The sequence below is a fragment of the Pseudophryne corroboree genome, chromosome 4 (assembly GCF_028390025.1).
Source record: "Pseudophryne corroboree isolate aPseCor3 chromosome 4, aPseCor3.hap2, whole genome shotgun sequence".
Classification (NCBI taxonomy): domain Eukaryota; kingdom Metazoa; phylum Chordata; class Amphibia; order Anura; family Myobatrachidae; genus Pseudophryne; species Pseudophryne corroboree.
Genome location: NC_086447.1, coordinates 287066198 through 287085482, shown reverse-complemented (window position 1 = coordinate 287085482; position 19285 = coordinate 287066198). Strand labels below are relative to the sequence as shown.

The following is a 19285-nucleotide window of genomic DNA, read 5'->3' as shown; positions in this document are numbered from 1 at the left end:
CCCTTAGGTAAAGAGGCCCCGGGAACTAAATCTATAGCGCAGTCATAGGACCGATGGGGAGGCAGAACGTCAGCATTACCCTTGGAGAACACATCAGCAAAATCCTGAGGTAACTGCCGCAACCCGGACAGGATGGGAAATACACTCCTTAACACAAAAAGGACCCCATTGAGAAATCTCCCCAGACCGCCAATCTATGGTGGGATTATGAAAGGCAAGCCAGGGGTGACCCAAAACTACTGGAACTGCCGGACAATGTGTAAGGTAAAATTCTACTTCTTCTGAATGTAGGGCCCCCACTGTCAGCAATACTGGAGGTGTGCGGTGAGTAATAACCCCATTGGAAAGCGGACCCCCATCCAAGCCGTGCATGGTTATACGTCTATCTAAGGGTATCATTGAAACGCCTAAAGCCTTAGCCCGAGCTTAATCCATAAAATTTCCTGCAGCTCCACTGTCGACGAAGGCCGACACCAACGAACTGAGGCTGCCAAAGGAAATCTTTACCGGAACTAATAGAGAATTATTAGAGGAGATTAACTGCAGACCCAAGTGAACCCCCTCACAATTCACTTGGTCAGAGCGTTTCCCGACTTGTTCGGGCAGTTCCGTGCGATATGTCCCTTACCACCACAATACAAACAAAGACCAGAACTTAACCTTCTGGTTCTTTCCTCTGGGGACAGCCGGGAGAGACCCATTTGCATGGGCTCCTCGACGTCCTCAGGAAAAGTATATACACATGGATTAGGCCTAAAAGTTGTTCCTCTTTCAGCCCTCCGCTCTCGGAGACGATGATCAATTTTAATAGCGAGCTCCATGAGTTTGTCTAGAGTCTCAGGAGCGGGGTACTGAAGGAGACTGTCTTTAATCACTTCCGACAGACCGAGGCGAAACTGACTGCGCAGGGCCGGGTCATTCCAGCCACAGTCGTTCGACCAACGGCGATATCCGGTACAATACACCTCTCCTGGATTTTTGCCTTGCTTAAGGGCACGCAGGTGACTCTCAGCTGATGCTTCTCTATCTGGGTCGTCATATAAGAGGCCTAAGGATTTAAAAAAGGCGTCTACTGATAACAAAGCAGCATCATCCGCTCTTAGCCCAAACGCCCAGGTCTGTGGATCACACTGAAGTAGAGACATCACAATCCCGACCCGCTGAGACTCTGTACCAGAGGAACGGGGCCTTAAACGAAAATAAAGCTTACAAGCTTCCTTAAAATTAAAAAAATCCTTTCGGTTACCCGAAAAACGGTCAGGTAAATGCATCTTTGGTTCTGGAACCATACTCGGGGAGGCTCGCAAAAGATCTTCCTGCGATCTCACCCGAAGTGTAAGGTCCTGAACCATCTGAGTTAATTCCTGTATTTGGTTAACCAAAAGCTGACTGGGGTTTGGCCCTAAACCTGCCGGATTCATGAGGCCGAATTTCTAGGCCCACCAATACAACGGAAAAAATTAAACCCCCTTTTTTTATGTAGGCCGGTGATAATGTTACAAACCTGATGCTCAGGACAGGGGAGATCTTATGTAGTGAGTCCTGAGCACCAAGACGGAATGCTGGGATTGGGAAATGGGCAGGAAATAGCCCCTAGCACCCTACCTCCGTTGTCTTACCCGTGTCATCAATTCACGCCTGAACGACTATGGTTTCTTGGGCCCATGGCAGCCGCGTTTGAAGGGCGGATTAGGTCTTCCCAACTCCGATGCCCCCTCAGGTCTTAAAGAGAGACAAGGCGTGAACTGAGACAGGGTAATAACAACGGGACCTCTAACTGAAACAACCACGCTAGGGGCTATAAACTACCTAAAAACTAAACGTATGTGCGGCACGCCGCCAAAGGAAAAGAACTACAAAGAAACCACTGTCCATCCCCTACACGGCACCGCCGAGTTCCGGGGAGGACAGTGAAAGCGGAAACCTCCGCAAATGCACCAATTCACAGTAAAGTAAACACTAAGCGGCATAGGCCGCAACACGCGGCAGCAGCCGTTACTCACGAAACCGGGCGAGAACCCCAGATGACAAACAGGTTCGCAAGGACTAGAAGGATTCCCAGGACCGGCTTCGGACCTCCAAAGTACCAAAGGGCAGGGAGCAAGATCCACCAAACACGGCTGACAGGAACAGAGTTCTGCAAGGCAGGAACAGCATACAAGAAGCTATCACCGGCGGGGCTGCAGTGTGCTGGCTCACATAAAAAGGCCCTGCTGGCCAATAACAGGAGGGCCAGCAGGACCAGCCCCCAGACCCTAATTACTAGTTGCCGTGCAGCTGCCCTGCTGCACGAGCAACCTAATTAACTATTCTTAGCAACGGGGAACGCAGTCCACCTGTGGCGTCCCCGTTGCTATGCACCCGGCGGCCCTGCACGCACGGCGTCCTGCGTTGCCAGGGACCCGGCGGCTATCGTGCGCACGGCCTCCTGGCGTTGCTAGGCGCCGTGCGGGGGACAGGGAAGGAAAGAGGCGCGGCGGCCGTGACCGCTGCTCAGTCAGGGCCTGGCCGAAGACCGCCGCGCCTAACACTTACTTGCATTACTATATGGCTAGGATGCACAAGCAGCTTCTGCTGATTAAAATGATATCCAGCAGGCCTGTGCGACTGCAGCTGTATCTGCATACGAAATGCTACATTACAGTGATTTCCAGGAATACACGCAACGTAGCATTTCGTATGCAGATACAGCCGCAGTCACACACAGAATATAGGCATGCTGCATATCATTTTAATCAGCAGGAGCTGCTGGTGCCCCTAAGCATACCAAATGCCCTAGGCATTTGCCTAGTTTGCCTATGCCTAAGGCCGGCTCTGCACCTCATTCCCCCCCACTTTAACCCCTGCTGCCAAGGGAGCAGTAATGTCCATAAAAAGTACAACAGAGGTATCATTCCGAAACAAGAAATGTCCTAAGAACACTAGTATACGCACAGTCATTAACCCAATCAGTAGGACATCATCCGCATGTACTGTACATTAAAACTATAAACATTGAGTGGGGAAATTAATTTACCTTCCCCTCTTGAAGATCATCGTGAAGAGGAATAGGCCATAGATCTTCGAGGAGCATCTCAAGAATGTCCGCATAGCAGGCCCTTCTTGGCCAGTCCGGAGCAATTAGAATTGCTTGAAACTTTTCCCTTTTTATTCTCTTTAGAATTATTGGGATCAGAGGAAGTGGATGAAACACGTACACCATCTGATAGAACCATGGAGTCATCAGGGCGACTACCGCCACCGCCTGTGGGTCTCTTGACCTGGAACAATACTGCTTGAGCTTCTTGTTGAGAGGCCATCATGTTGATCTGTGGATATCCCCATCGACTTGTCAAGCACCTGAATACTTCTGCGTGGAGGGCCCACGCCCCCGGGTGCAGGTCGTGTCTGCTGAGGAAGTCTGATTCCCAGTTGTCTACTCCCGGAATGAAGACCGCTGACAATGCCACAGCATTTCTCTCTGCCCAGAGGAGAATTTGTGATACCTCTGAGATTGCTGCTCGGCTTTTCATTCCGCCCTGTCGGTTTATGTACGTTACTGCTGTCACATTGTCCGACTGTACCTGAATGGCCTGATCTTGAAGATGTGAGGCCTACAGAAGGGCATTGTATATGGCCCTGAGTTCCAGAATGTTGATTGGAAAGACGACTTCCTAACTGGACTGTCTTCCTTGAAACTGCACCCCCTGAGTGACTGCTCCCCAACCTCTGAGGCTTGCATCTGTGGTTAACGGAATCCAATTCTGAATTCCGAACCTACGACCCTCGACAAGGGGAAAATACTGTAGCCACCACAGAAGGGAGATCCTGGCTTTTGGCGACAGACGTATCCTCTGGTGCGTGTGAAGATGCGATCCGGACCATTTGTCCAACAGATCGAGCTGGAAGGGTCTTGCGTGAATCCTTCAGTATTGAAGAGCCTCGTAAGAGGCCACCATATTCCCCAGAAGGCGAATGCATAGATGCACTGATATCCGGGTTGGCTTCAGGACATCCTGAACCATCGACTGGATCACTAATGCCTTTTCCAATGGAAGAAACACATTCTGCGACTCTATCCAGTATCATTCCCAGGAATGGGAGCCTCCGTGTTGGCTCTAGGTAAGATTTCGGAAGATTCAGAATCCACCCATTATCCTTGAGAAGTTTGGTTGAGAGAGCAATGCTGTCCAGCAACCTTTCCCTGGGCGGTGCTTTTATCAGGAGATCGTCTAGGTACAGAATTATGTTCACTCCCTGTTTGCGGAGTAGAAACATCATTTCTGCCATTACCTTGGTGAACACCCTCGGTGCCGTGGAGAGACCAAATGGCAGGGCCTGGAACTGGTAGTGACAGTCCTGCAGTGCAAACTGTAGGTAAGCCTGATGAGGCGGCCAGATCGGAATGTGAAGGTATGCATCCTTGATATCCAGAGACACTAGGAATTCCTCCTCCTCCAGACCTGAGATCAGAGACTTCATCTTGAATTTAAACACTCGTAAGTATGGGTTCAGCGACTTGAAGTTAAAAATTGGTCTTTCCGAACCGTCCGGTTTTGGTACTACAAAAAAGTTGGAACATTTCCCCTTGTTTAGCTGATGAGGTGGAACTGGAACAATGACGTGAGTCTGTACCAGTTTTTGGATGGCCTGCTGTAAAGTTATACTTGCCTCTTGTGAAACTGGCAAGCCTGATTTGAAGAATCTGTGAGGTGGGAGCTCTTGGAACTCCAGTCTGTAGCTCTGGGAAACAAGATTTATGACACAGTGATCCTGGCACGAATTTGACCAGATTTGACTGAAGAATTGTAGGCGAGCTCCCACCTGACAACCTTCCAGGCATTGCGGTCCACCGTCATGCTGAAGTCTTTGAGGAAGCAGAGACTGAGCTCTGTTCCTGTGCACCTGCTGTTGCTGGTTTGTGTGGTTTACCTCTTGCGCCGCAGGAGGACGTAGAAGCACATCTGGATTTGCCCTTGAACTTGGCCGTCCGAAAGGACTGTAACTTAGAAGCTGAATAAGTCTTCTTGGTTGGGGGGCTGCGGAAGGAAGATACGTAGGCTTACCCGCAGTAGCTGTGGAGATCCATTTGTCTAATTCATCTCCAAACAAGGCCTCTCCTGTGAATGGTAGGCCTTCCACACCTTTCCTGGAATCCGTGTCAGAAGTCCACTGGCGTAGTTACAAACCTCAAACCTCTGATGCGTCCACTATCGCTGGATTTTCCCATTTTATCCTATCCTCCATAGGAAAAGGAAAAGATGAGAGCAACTTTTTAGGGATCTGAAATTTCTTATCAGGATTAACCCATGGTTCTTCGAGCAAGGTATTCAATTCCTTTGACGCAGAAAAAGTGACTGAGGACTTATTTTTTTACATTAAAATAAGATTCCTCACACTCCTTTGACACCTTATCAGGAATAGCCTCTATGTGACAGAGCTGCATCACCCCCCCCCCCCCACTCTGAGTCCACCTCCCCCTCCTCCATGTCTGACCTGTCAGCGTCAGAGTCAGACTGCAGGATATGGGCCAGAGATCGCTTTAGCGGACAACTGGGAGGGGATTGAGACGCTATCTTGGGGACAGAGTCTCTCTTCATAAACTCATCCACAGTCTGTTTTAAGTATTGCGTCTCTTTCTCATTGCGGGACAATTTTGTAGAAAGAGTTGAGGTTATTCCCTTAAGAGAATTAACCCATTCCGGTTCAGTCCCGCCAGTCTGTGTACCCCGAGTACCCAGTAGTGCACCCCCTGGTGAAGAGGAACACTCTGCGATACAATCCACACACTCTTTGCCTGACATAATGTAATGTGACAGCACACGCAGAGGAAAGGTTAAGCACAATTAACCCACAAAGAGCCCTTCAGGGAAACACAGAGATGTTTGAAGCAAGCCCCAACTGCGCCCTTATCGCTAATGCCAAGCTTAGCTGGATCGCAGACTAAGTACCCTGGTAGGGGACTTGGTACACAAATGATCGCCTCCCCCCTGCTATGACCCCCTGGTACTGCTGAGGTAATCTGGAGTCACACTGGAGGAGCTGCGCATCCCTGTCCTGTCAGAGTCTGTGTCCACTGCAGAGGAAAAATGGCACTGGTGAGCTGCTGGATCCTCTCATTGTGATGCCCTGCCCCTTCAATGGCGCGTGGTCGCCCCACTTTTTTATACTGGCTGAGGTAAATTTTGTGCTTATAATGGAGAGAGCAATTTTAAGGCTGTTGTGCCAGTATGGGTACTGTGTACAGTGTACTGGGACGCAGTTGTGCACTGTGTCCGGAGACACATTCCGCCTTGTTTAGAAGCCGTGCATCTCCATACCCTCATGCCGCCATAATGGCCGGTGTTCCACTAGCTGGGATGCCGGCTCAGTACTCATCACTCTTCCTCTGTTAGGGGTGGCGGCATGCTGTGGGACTGTACGCTCACCGTGATGGGTTAGCGAATAGGTCCCTCAGGAGCTCAGTGTCCTGTCAGCAGGGAACGGGACCATTAACCCTTCAAGAGGTTGCCCCCCCCCCAAGTCCCACGAAGCAGGCAGGCGGGTGCCATCCAGCCCTGCCTGAAAATAACAAAAATATAAAATAAATGCAGAAAACTCTACAGGAGCTTCCATAAGCGTGACCGGCTCCTCCGGGCAAATTTTCTAAACTGAGTCTGGTAGGAGGGGCATAGAGGAAGGAGCCAGCCCACACTATCAAATTCTTAAAGTGCCCATGGCTCCTAGTGGACCCATCAATACCCCATGGTACTAAATAGACCCCAGTATCCTCTAGGGCGTAAAAGAAATGAAAGGAGCTGATTGGTTGGCACTCTATCTCTACCCAAGCTTCGATAAATATCCCCTAATATATGCCTAATTAGTAGTTATTATCTGGTGATTACTAAAAGAGATGCGTTCAGACCCATATGTTTTTTTTTGTTTTTTTTTAATTTCTTTAAAATTGATCAAAAACAGCTAAATCCCATGTACTTTAAGGAGCTGTTATTGTTTCTACAGTAGTATTAACATCAATAACATTCATTTCCAGTCGTTTTTAGTGTGCAGGGCTGTCTTAACAGCATTGTTGGTCCCAGCAAACCAATGCACTGGGGCCCCTACTCACCCATTCACAGGAATACATTTAAACAAAAATCATCCCGCTGTGTGTAATGGAGTGTGCTGTATGTACTGGGTGTAATGGGGAGCTGTGTGTTATATATAGGGTGCTCTGGGGGTCATTCAGACCCGATCGCAGGCTAGCTTTTTTTACAGCGGTGCAATCGGGTCTGAACTGCTCATGCACCGCAATGCGCAGGCTCGTCGACCACCGGCGTCAGGCATCGCCGGACAGCGCCGGATTTTATGAAGAAAGTGATTGCACCGGCGATCGCAAGAAGATTGACAGGAAGAGGCCGTTTGTGGGTGGCAACTGAGCATTTTTAAGGAGTGTCCGGGAGAACGCAGGTGTGCCCAGCCATTCGGAAGGAGGGTCTCTGACGTCAGCATCGGTCTGAATCATTGCAGCAGGTGAGTAAGTCCTGGGCTGTGCAGAGACTGCACAAACGTTTGTTTGTGCAGCTCTCTGCATATCCGTTCGCACACCGCAGAGATTACCCCCTTCCCTGTAGGAGGCGATTACCTGGTCGCATCAGTACAAAAAACAAAAAACACCTGCTTGCGACCAGGTCTGAATTAGGCCCTATATTTACTGGGGGTACAGTGGCGGAACTAGCGAGCGGTGGGCCCATGTGCTACAAAATGGATTGGGCCCCCCCATCCCATCCAAGTCCACCCCCTCACCCCTGGAGAGGATCTGGTGAGGGGGACCTGCTCAGGGAAGTGGATACCTAGCAACAGTGCCGTAACTAAACATTTTAGCACTGTGTGCAAGAAACGGCATCGGAGCCCCACCCCTGCATGCAAAATAGGGACAGTGCGCGCCGTAGCCGCGCGCAAAAATACATAGTGGCATGGCTTCGTGGGGAAGGGGTGTGGCCACAAAATAATACCAATTCATAAAACGGTGCACAGTAGTCTCCATTATTCAAATTACGCCGCACAGTAGCACCACTACACCAGGTAGAGACCCTTTTACACCTTACGGCGGACAGATTCCTCTTTTTACACATTACAGCAGACAGCGTCCCCTTTTTACACATTACGGCAGACAGCGTCCCCCTTTTTTACACATAACGGCAGACAGCGTGCCCTTTTTACACATAGCAGCAGACAGCGTGCCCTTTTTACACATAACGGCAGACAGCGTGCACTTTTTACACATAACGGCAGACAGCGTGCCCTTGTTAGACATAGTGGCAGACAGCGTACACTTTTTACAAATAATGGCAGACAGCGTGCCCTTGTTAAACATAGCGGCAGACAGCGTACCCTTTTTACACATAACGGCAGACAGCGTGCCCTTGTTAAACATAGCGGCAGACAGCGTACACTTTTTACACATAACGGCAGACAGCGTGCCCTTTTTACACATAACGGCAGACAGCGTGCCCTTTTTACACATAACGGCAGACAGCGTGCCCTTGTTAGACATAGGCGGCAGACAGCGTACACTTTTTACATATAACGGCAGACAGCGTGCCCTTGTTAAACATAGCGGCAGACAGCGTACCCTCTTTACACATAACGGCAGACAGCGTGCCCTTGTTACACATAGCGACAGACAGCGTACACTTTTTTCACATAACGGCAGACAGCGTGCCCTTGTTAAACATAGCGGCAGACAGCGTGCCCTTTTTACACATAATGGCAGACAGCGTCCCCTTGTTACACATTACGGCAGACAGCGTGCCCTTGTTACACATTACGGCAGATAGCGTGCCCTTGTTACACATTACGGCAGACAGCGTGCCCTTGTTACACATTACGGCAGACAGCGTGCCCTTGTTACACATTACGGCAGACAGCGTGCCCTTGTTACACATTACGGCAGACAGATTCCCCCTTGTTACACATTACGGCAGACAGATTCCCCCTTTTTACACATTGCGGCTGGCAGATTCCCCCTTTTTACACATTGCGGCAAGCAGATTCCCTGTTTTTACACATTGCGGCAGGCAGATTCCCCGTTTTTACACATTGCGGCAGGCAGATTCCCCCTTTTTACACATTGCGGCAGGCAGATTCCCCCTTTTTACACACTACGGCAGGCAGATTCCCCCTTTTTACACATTGCGGCAGGCAGATTCCCCCTTTTTACACATTGCGGCAAGCAGATTCCCCCTTTTTACACATTGTGGCAGACAGTCCCCCTTTTTTGTAGAAAGAAAAGAAAGAAAGAAAGAAAGAAAGAAAGAAAGAAAGAAAGAAAGAAAGAAAGAAAGAAAGAAAGAAAGAAAGAAGAATTATACTTACCCTCTTCGCTGGCTCAGGCTCCTCAGTGCAGCGTCAGACGATTCCCGGGCAGGAGAGAAGGAGGAGGAGGGAGGTAGAGGAGGGAGCCGCTGCAGCGCTGTGTTATTGGTGGAGGTGCTGCTGCTGCTGCTGCCCCTCTGCTTCACTATAGGCTGTTCTCGGAAGACAGCCTATAGTGAAGCAGAGGGGCAGCAGCAGCGCCTCAACCAGTAACAAAGCGCTACTGCGGCTCCCTCCTCCACCTCCCTCCTCCTCCTTCCCCCGTACTGCTGCTCCTCTCCTCTCTCTGGGCGGCTGCGGGCAGCGGTTGCCCGCAGCGCACAGCGGCATGTAATGAGTCAGTTTGACTCATTACATGCTTTGGGCCCCTGGACAGAGGAGGGCCCCAGTGCAACGCACTGGTTACACTGGCGGTAGTTCCGCCTCTGTGGGGGTAATATGGAGAGAGAAGGCTTGTGTGTAATGCTGTGTGCTGTTGGTACTGGGGGTATTATGGCGGGGACACTGTGTATAATCCAGTGTGATGTGTGTACTGGGGGTAATTTGGGGGAAGGGGACCTGTATGTAATGCTGTGTGATATGGTGCTGTGTGTACTGGGAGTAATATGGGGGGGGCTGTGTAATATAGATGTAGTGGGGGTAATATGGAGAGGGGGCCTGTCTATAATGCAGTGTAATATAGGTGTGCTATGGGTACTGGGGGTAATATTGGACCGGGGCCTGTGTAATATAGATGCAGGGGCGGATTGGTGTGCCAGGACGCCGGACCGGATTCCGTTTGTTCGGTCCGGTGGTCCCCTCATTGGCTGGCCGTCACCCCCAATGCAGGCCCCTGCCGCCAGCGTGGCAGCGTTAACTGAAACTTCTGCACATGTGCAGAAGCATTTAAAAAATGGCTACCGTCGGAGCTGGTGCGGCCTGCATAGGGGGTGGTGACGGCCAGCCAATGAGGGGCAACAAGCAACATTGTTGACTGCTCCGCAGGTGAGTGCTGCTGCTGCTGCAGCATATGGGTTAATAGTGAGGGAGGGGGAGGCAGTGACAGGGCACTACTGTGTGGCACAGTGGCAGTGCTTCTAAATGTGCATGGGATGTTACTACTGTTTGTGCAATATACTGTAAAAGGCATTATTGCTACTGTGTGCGCAATTTAGTCTAGTCCCTTATCCTAACCGTCCCCACCCACAGCCTAACCCTCCCCCCGCAGCTTAACCCTAACCTCCCCCCACAGCCTAACCCAGAGCCTAAACCTAACCCTCACCCTCACCCTGCAACGTCAGATAAAATGCCTGTCAGTCTGATGGGCATTTTATCTGCCTGTGCAGAGGTGGATTGGCAGTGTGTATAATGTGCTCTGTTTGGTGCAATATGTATAATGTGCTTTACCTGGTGCAATGTGTATAATGTGCTTTACCTGGTGCAATGTGTGTAACGTGCTCTACCTGGCGCAAAGTGTATAATGTGCTCTTTTTGGTGCAATGTGTATAATGTGCTTTACCTGGTGCAATGTGTATAACATGCTCTGCTTGGCACAAAGTGTATAATGTGCTTTACCTGGTGCAATGTGTATAATGTGCTCTGCCTGGCGCAGAGTGTATATCATGCTCTACCTAGTGCAAAGTGTAGACATGATCTATCTGGCACAATATGTATAACATGCTGTACCTGGCGCAGTGTGTATAGGAGGTTCTACCTGGTGCAATGTGTATAAGCGGCACTACTGTGTGGTGTGGTGTAATGTGAATTGGCACTATTATGTGGCCACGCCCCTTCCCCACACCCCTAAAATTTTGGTGTGCGCCTATGGTGCGCACTTTCCATCCCCGCAATTTAGTCAGGCCTTCTGAACAGTAATCCCACCCAGTTGACAGACTCCTCCCCCTCAACAGACCCCTTCCCCCCACCCTATTAGTGCTGCTTCTATTAATTTCCTGGGCTAGTTTTCGATCCCAATCCGCCCCTGGTATGAAGCAATATGGATTGATCATCAAAATTCCTCCAGACAGTGGGAGGTTAGTGGGACATCCCATTTAAAGACTGATAATTACCAGATTCCTTGTGGTTCTAGCCAGGTATTCCTCCAGATTCTTTGTGGTTGTAGCCGGGTATTCCACCTAGCGTCTTTTTTCTTACACCCGTAGAACAAGTCTGATTTTTCATAAATTCTTTACTTTTAGGAAAAATCACTTGCTCTGGGACCCCGGCAGCACCCACAAGCAAATTAAAGTTTCCAGTTAGCTTAATCAGTCAGTAATTACTCACCTACCGAAGCGGTGTCTTATTCATCTAGCATCTTTAGCCGGTCTTCTGCGGCAGCAGTAAGTATGTGAGGTGTATCGAGTTTGTGTGCAGTATGTGTGAGTGTGTGTGTGTGTGTGTGTGTGCACAATCTTGTTATGTTATCTCCCAGCAGCCCTTGCGCCAGCAAGCACCCATTGAGCCTCCTAGCAGCCCTCAGGACTCACAGCAGACCCCTCCCCAGTGGCGAGATGGAAGGTTGACCATGGGGAGCCCAGGAGAACACTGGACAGGTGAGTACTGTATCTTTTTTTTTTTTTATATACCGCTGCAACCATTTTTTAAAAATTGGATACTGCAGGTATCGGGAGCGTGCATACACACAGTAATCCAAAATGGGGTGCGAGGTATGCTAGGTTTTTTAATTCACTAAACCTCAAGACCAATTGGATTCCCCCTTTGTGTTAAGGATGTCAGGTGTAAGTACTGAAAACCCCTTGATTTGTATGCCTTTAAGATTTTATTTTCTTGCCACACCCTTGCCAGTACAGTTACAGTAATATAATCTTCTCTATATCTCAGTGGTTCCCAAACTTGGTCCTCAGTTCATGTTTTCCAGGTCACCTAGAAGCTGCACAGGTGTATTCATTACTCACTAAAACATTTTAAAAGATCCACGAGTTTAGCTAATTATGGGGGTCATTTAGACCTGATCGCACGCTGTATTTTTTCAAACCCGTGTGATCGGATGTGAACAGCGCATGCGTGTGGGCCACAATGCGCTGGCGCGTCAGCCGCCGGTGACGCCCATTGCCGGGCAGTGACAGACTGTACGAAGAAAGTGTTTGCACCAGCGAACGCAAGAGGATTGACAGGAGGAGGCCGTTTGGGGATGTCAACTCACCGTTTTCAGGGAGTGTCCAGGAATACGCAGGCATGCCCGGCCATTTCCAGGGAGGGTTCCTGACGTCAGCAACATCCCGGATCGTCGCAGCGGCTGAGTAAGTTCTGGGCTGTGCAGAAACTGCACAAACTTTTGTTTGTGCAGCTCTCTGCACAGCCGTTCGCACCCCTGAACAGCGATTGCCCCCTCCCCTGTTTGCGGCGGTTACCTGGTCACAGCAGTGCAAAAAACAGCCTGCGTCTGACCAGGTCTGAATTACCCCCTATGTCACTTGTGATTCTGTGAGGACATCTGGAAAACATGAACTGTTTGGGATCCTAAGGATGGAGTATGAGAACCTATGCTATAGCTGATTTCAACAGGTGTAGTGGTAAAGGATCTTAGCAATAAGATCCAATGCTAATATTCTGTTCCAACTCCTCCAAGAGCCATTATTGTTTAGCTACAGTACATGCTACACTCTTGGTTTATTCCATTAACAGTGCTCTGTGCAGAAAATAAATGGTTGGTTTGTTCTAGAGCTGGATTAAGGTTTTGGGGGGCCCAGGGCACTTAAGACTGAGGGTCTCTAAATGTCAACATTTTGGGATACAGGGTTCGGGTCATAGTGCGCAAGCCTTCAGGGTGCACATGAACATGGGGGCATGACCACAAGTCACATGCCCATTTTATTTCTTGCTGGGGGCTTGCTCATTGCTGCCCAGCTGCCCTCAGCCTCACACGCACAGCAGGTGGGAGCATTCCCTCCCTACCCTACCTCTAGTCCACAGGAGGATCTGTACCAAATAAACAGGACTGTCCCACCTAAGCATGATATTTGGGGGATATGCATACATATAGTGACATACATACTATTATACAAATAGCCACACATGTATACATATTCATATGTACAGTCAGACACACATATGCATACAGCCACACACATACAGTACAGTCACACATGTATACACATACTAGCTGTTCTACCCATTCTTCGCACGGGAGTTTTTGATTTTCACAGTTGTAAATATAAATCAATGTTAAAAATCTGGTAAATCTATAGATATGTAACTTTGAGAAGTCTTAATGTAAGTAAATATTAATCCATGGTTCTTGGCATTACCCGAGGAGCACCTGTAGCAGATACGGGAAAAAGTGACAAGACCATTTTTGTATGTTTTTAAATTCTGCACACTGGAGGTGCAACTAAAATTTTGATCCGATTGTCCGCTTGGGCAACGCAAGCCACGCATCGGTAATGACGTCATTATGCCAACCCTCTGTTCATACCCTTAGGAAAGGTTTATTAAAATTCTAATTACGTTATTTTCCTAATTCCCACCTGAAGAATACCTATGTTAAATTTCAGCTTCCTAACATATCAGGAAGTAAGAGAATTAGAGGCCTATTTATTAACATTATTTTTACTAAAAAAAATTAAAAAAAGGGCGGGTCACCCCTGTCCTCCTACCGGGTAGGAGCCTCCTGCAGGCAATGCTTCATTATTACTTTTTGATGTTGTAGTATACTTTTTACCTTATTTGAACATTTGTGTGAGATTAAAAAATTATCTCGCTATTATCCTGGGTTATCATTTGAGTGTAAGTCAGGTATGCACCTGAAAGTGATGTAGACTGCTAGAAAACACCTTTACATGTGGAGAAACCTTGATGTGCTTTCCACCGCTTCACCCTATGTAAGTGAGGTATGCCTAAACTAGAAGTAAGCCACTCCATATCCCCCACGTGAATACCAATATTTCGGACTTAAAGAAACCTTGATGAGCTTTTTATTATTATATACTATGAAAGCAAGATATATCTCTCAACACCTCCAATGCTCCCATAGAACTGGAAAAAGTTAATATCACCATCCCTTAGGTCAAAAGAACTTTTCTTAAACAATCTTTATTTTTTTAAATTTAATTTCATGTAATGATGATACCACGAGAGAACATCATTATTACAACAGACAAAAAGAAGAAAACAAAGGGACATATCTACTAATACTGGATAAGTATAATCTCCCTTACATCTGTACCCATACTATAATCTTACGGTTCTAAATCGTTCTTCAAAAAGGAAAAAGGCCCATCAGCCCCTTCTCTCCCACTCCCTTTTTTTCATAGATACAACATATAAAAACTACAGCGCCAACTTCCCACCACACCAAATCCTTATTGTTGTGTATTATAGATTGGGGACTTCCAGTTTCGGTGGACATGCAGTGAACTGCTGATTGCATCAGCTCTGTTGCTGTCAGAGCATATTCTTTACCAAAGTAATTTCGCCAACTTTCCAGAGCCATGCTTCACCTACTGCATCACCAGTGATATGGAACCATACCTTAAAGTTTACTTCCAGCCCATCTGCTCCTTCTTCAACTTTTACATTGAACTTTATTCAATAAAGTGTAAATAGATCAGCCTTAATTAAGTGGGTTTCTCAGTTCTCATATGTGAGCCTGTGCCATGATGTCTGTCAGCAACATTTAATCAAAGTCCTCAGTAAACATCAAAAGGTGAAAGAAAACATGACATGTTCCTTAGTGTGCTGAGAAGGGTGTACTGCCCATATGGTATCCAGTCTCTAGGTCGACCACACTTAGATCGACACTGTCTAGGTTGACCACTGTTGGTCTACAGTAAGTAGGTCGACATGGTTTCTAGATCGACAGGGACGCTAAGTCAACATGTTCTAGGTCGACATGACAAAAAGTTGACATGAGTTTTTCACATTATTTTTGAACTTTTTCATACTTTAAGATTGACGTGGACTACAAATGGGTACGGTAACCTATGCCGAGTGCAGCGAGGCACATTGCCCCTCGAGCCATGCGAGGTGACATGGTGCACATATTGGGGATCCCTGTCACTGTACAAAGAAAACGACACCAAAAAAAGTGCAAAAACCTTCTGTCATGTCGACCTAGTACATGTCAACCTAGAGTCCCTGATGACCTAGAAACCATATCTACCTACTTACTGTCGACCAATAGTGGTCGACCTAGACACTGTCGAGCTAAGTGTGGTCGACCTTGAATGCCACCCTCTACCCATATAATGTATCAAATTTAATATAGTTACTAAAAGGACAAATAGATGAGCTCAATTCATGATAACAAGACTTTTCACAGTAGTAAGGGAAGGGTGTTGCATGAAGAAATACACAATTTCTCCAGCGGCCCCCTGATCAGTGTTAGAATCACTGGCTGGGGCGGGGTGCAATGTACACTGTGTAAAGTATTTTCTTGGTGCAGGGTGTGCAGTGTGAGACCCCCTTCATCCATGGACCCAAATGCGCTGTACAGGTTGCACCCAGTATAGATACAGTACATCTAGTCTATTGCGTAAAGGGAATGTTATTTAACATTAAACATGTATGGCTTTGTAGATCATAATGGAAAATTATAATACTCAAGTAACCATTGCTAAGATCTTATTTTCCACTCCCAGTCTTGCAGAGATTTACTAGGACTACTTCAAGCCCTAACCAGAGTAAATGATGAGATCTTAAAAAGACAAATTCATTATGATTAAAAAATATCTCTATCAATAATTTGGAGGATACACAAGAGCCTAGGAAGGAAGACTACACAAGAAAGACAAGTGTATCTCCATTGTAAGTCTTTATATTTTTGTTATTTATTATTGATCATTATTATGTTACTACTACATGCTGAGATTTAAGCTAATGTTTGAAGTATCTGTCATTGCCAAAGGCAAGTATACTTATACATCTTCATGGCAAACAGTTTCTGTACTCAATTCGTTTGAACATGGGATGAAGTTTGCGTTATAATTACTCAACTGAATAAAGCACAAGAGAAATGGATTATAAATCAAAGGAAGCAGGTGGAGGAAGGTGTGAGGGTAGAGTTGAACAACCCTTTATTGTACTGCCATTTATTAGAACTTACTGTTGGTAATCTACTGGTTCTAAAAAATGCTTACCTATTGGATACGGTGCATGCCATAATAACAGTGCATTACAAACTCATATTAATGTGGACTGAAATATTGCATCATTTTTAGTGGAAGCCTCATTAGGATTGAGTTTTTAGCTTTTATAAATTATGTGCTAATAAGCTGAAGGGACTTATGAATATACATTTGTGGCACTAGAAGTGTTATTAGCTTATTAGAAATATTATGGTTATGTATTAATTGCTTTTTATTTTGTGATACTGGCCGGTATCTGTATGTTTTTATTTTAATTGTTGTTACATATATAAAAATCTATCAAAGTGAGAAGCGCAGTCTCATTTTGTCTTTACTGTTAAGTACAATTTTGTTTTAAAATCATATTTAAAAAGAGTTACCCTATATCAAAATATGGGGGTGAGGGAGATATCCACTACTTGCTTTTCATAACAATTCGATGGATGGCAGATAGAAAAGGTGTTTTACCTCTGCCTTCAATATAGCGGCACCGATTCACCATCAGTCATTCAGAATACACCTGAATGAAAAAGTGAACCAGGAAGCAATGGTGCCAAGTTATAACTCAACACTGGGGGCTAAATTTGCTAAGCGACGGGTTTGGTTTTTCAATTTGCTTAGGCCAGAACCACCACAAAGCCTGCTGAGAAACAGACTTTAGAATAGAATATTGAAACACCACTAATGTTTTAGCCTAGGCAAAGAATATAGGGCTTAATATCAGAGATGTATGCAAACCAATGATATGTGTCCATCTCCGATCTGGCGATCTGTGTTTAGGCAGGGTTTGTATTGCACATGTGCAGATCTGAGATTGCAAAATCACTCACAACATCCCCTAAGCCACAGTCTGATTGACAATTTGGGGGCAGCGATGGGGTGCATTTACAATCTGGGAGCATTTCAGCCCCATTTTGTAGACGTGGCGAGGCCAGAGTCTGCACCTGGCCTGTGCTGCATGATTACATCAAACATCCTGAGAACCTGAGGGCTACTCAAATGTCCAATGTTCTCACAGATGAGCAGTGGATCAGAGAAGGCACCAGAAATGACTAATTTCAGAAGTCACCTTCTGCAGCATTAGCACATGCTAGCACATACTGTATTTTACCGTCTTTTTATTCAGAGGTTGTGCTAATGTGTCTATCTCTGAATCAGGCTCAGAAACCCAATGATTTATCAAGTAGTGATTTGTAAAATCACTGGTAAACCATTCCCCCAAAAAATGGTAGGCTCAGACATGATTCCTAAAACAACAGGTATTATAATTATTATAATGACATTTTATTTATAAGGCGCCACAAGTGCTTCACAGCACCGTACATACAGCACATATTAGAACAATACTGGTTACACAGAATTTAACATTACAGTAACTGAGAAACTAAAACACAGGTAACAATTAGCACCACAGTTCTCAGTACACAATACAGCTGAGATGTTTGAAAGCAAATGAGTAATTGGCATACTATAGGGGTAGGCAGCCACTGGAAGAGATGAACAGTTACAAGAGAGAGAAGATGCGGGTATAGATGATCGCTGAGTAGGTAAGATGTGTAATTGAAATGCGAGAGATGAGGGCTGTCAGAACAGGAGGGAAAAGGGCCCTGCTCCAAGGAGCTTACAATCAAGGGGGAGGGGGGAGACAGACAGATGACATGGGGGTAATTCCGAGTTGATCGCAGCAGGAATTTTGTTAGCAGTTGGGCAAAACCATGTGCACTGCAGGGGAGGCAGATATAACATGCAGAGAGAGATAGATTTGGGTGGGTTATATTAACATAGTATCTGAGGTTGAAAAAAGACAATTGTCCATCGAGTTCAACCTATTTGTGGTCTCCTATGCATGATGATTTGACTAAAATTTCTGACTGATGCTGCTGTCAGCCGTTGCATTTTATCCCTATTTATAGTAACTATAATGCATGACTATGCACCATACCCCTGGATATCCTTATCGATTAGGAATTTATCTAACCCATTCTTAAAGGTGTTGACAGATTCCGCCATTACAACTCCCTCGGGCAGGGAATTCCAAACACGTATTGTCCTTACCGTGTGTCACAACTGAGGGCCTGAGCTGACGGGAGGCAGCCTCAGTTGTAGGGGCTGAGATGTACCGGAACCTGGGAGGTTGTATCAGACCCCTGGACATGTAAGTAACATGAATAATAACTGCCCGAAGGCGTGACCACGACAACTTAGATAAAAGTCAATGATGTTTATTATGACAACTCCGCAACACAGCAGCAGTAAAAGAAAACGTAAAAGTCAGCAAATAATAAATACAGTTCCTGGGTACTACAGGATGGCAGGAGCCACAGGGCACTGGTAGTGTGAGATAGTTCTTATGATCTTCTAGATGGAAAGTCCTTACCAGGCCCGACTGTAGCAATGGAGATAACCCAGGATTGTGCCAGCTGGTGTTCCAGGAAAAGCTGGGTTGCTGAAGGTAAAACAGCTGCTGTGGATACTGGCTGGAACCAGACTGTTGTTAGCACGGAGTGGATACTGGCTGGAACCAGTTAAATAATAAATGAACTTGGGAGCGATGAAATATGAACTGAAATGTAGAACTTGAGAGCGGAGAAATAATAATACCGGTGGAGAGTGGTAAAGTGTAGAAAGGACACCGGCCCTTTAAGGGAAGCTGTACTCTGCTGGAAGCTGAGCTGGAAGCAGGTAATGTTGTAGCTGGAAACAGATGAATCCACAATGGATTGGAGAGTCAGGCTACACCGCAGGTGGAATGCTGGTGCGGGTCTCTATGGTGGAAGTCTTGAGACAGGAGCTGGAACCTGGAAGACAATCACAGGAGAGAGACAAACAGGAACTAGGTTTGACAACCAAAGCACTGACGCCTTCCTTGCTCAGGCACAGTGTATTTA

At 46.7% G+C, this 19285-nt stretch overlaps 1 long non-coding RNA gene across 1 annotated transcript in view; it reads left to right on the top strand.

The window, feature by feature from the left end:
• The window catches only part of LOC134911351 (uncharacterized), a 63941-nt gene extending 47882 nt beyond the window's left edge, over window positions 1-16059 (top strand). Inside the window, exons 2-4 of the long non-coding RNA XR_010176503.1 lie at window positions 11511-11651; window positions 11744-11864; window positions 15912-16059. This is a non-coding gene — a long non-coding RNA (uncharacterized LOC134911351). The remainder of the gene's footprint in view (window positions 1-11510; window positions 11652-11743; window positions 11865-15911) is intronic.
• The last annotated feature ends 3226 nt before the right edge of the window (window positions 16060-19285 follow it).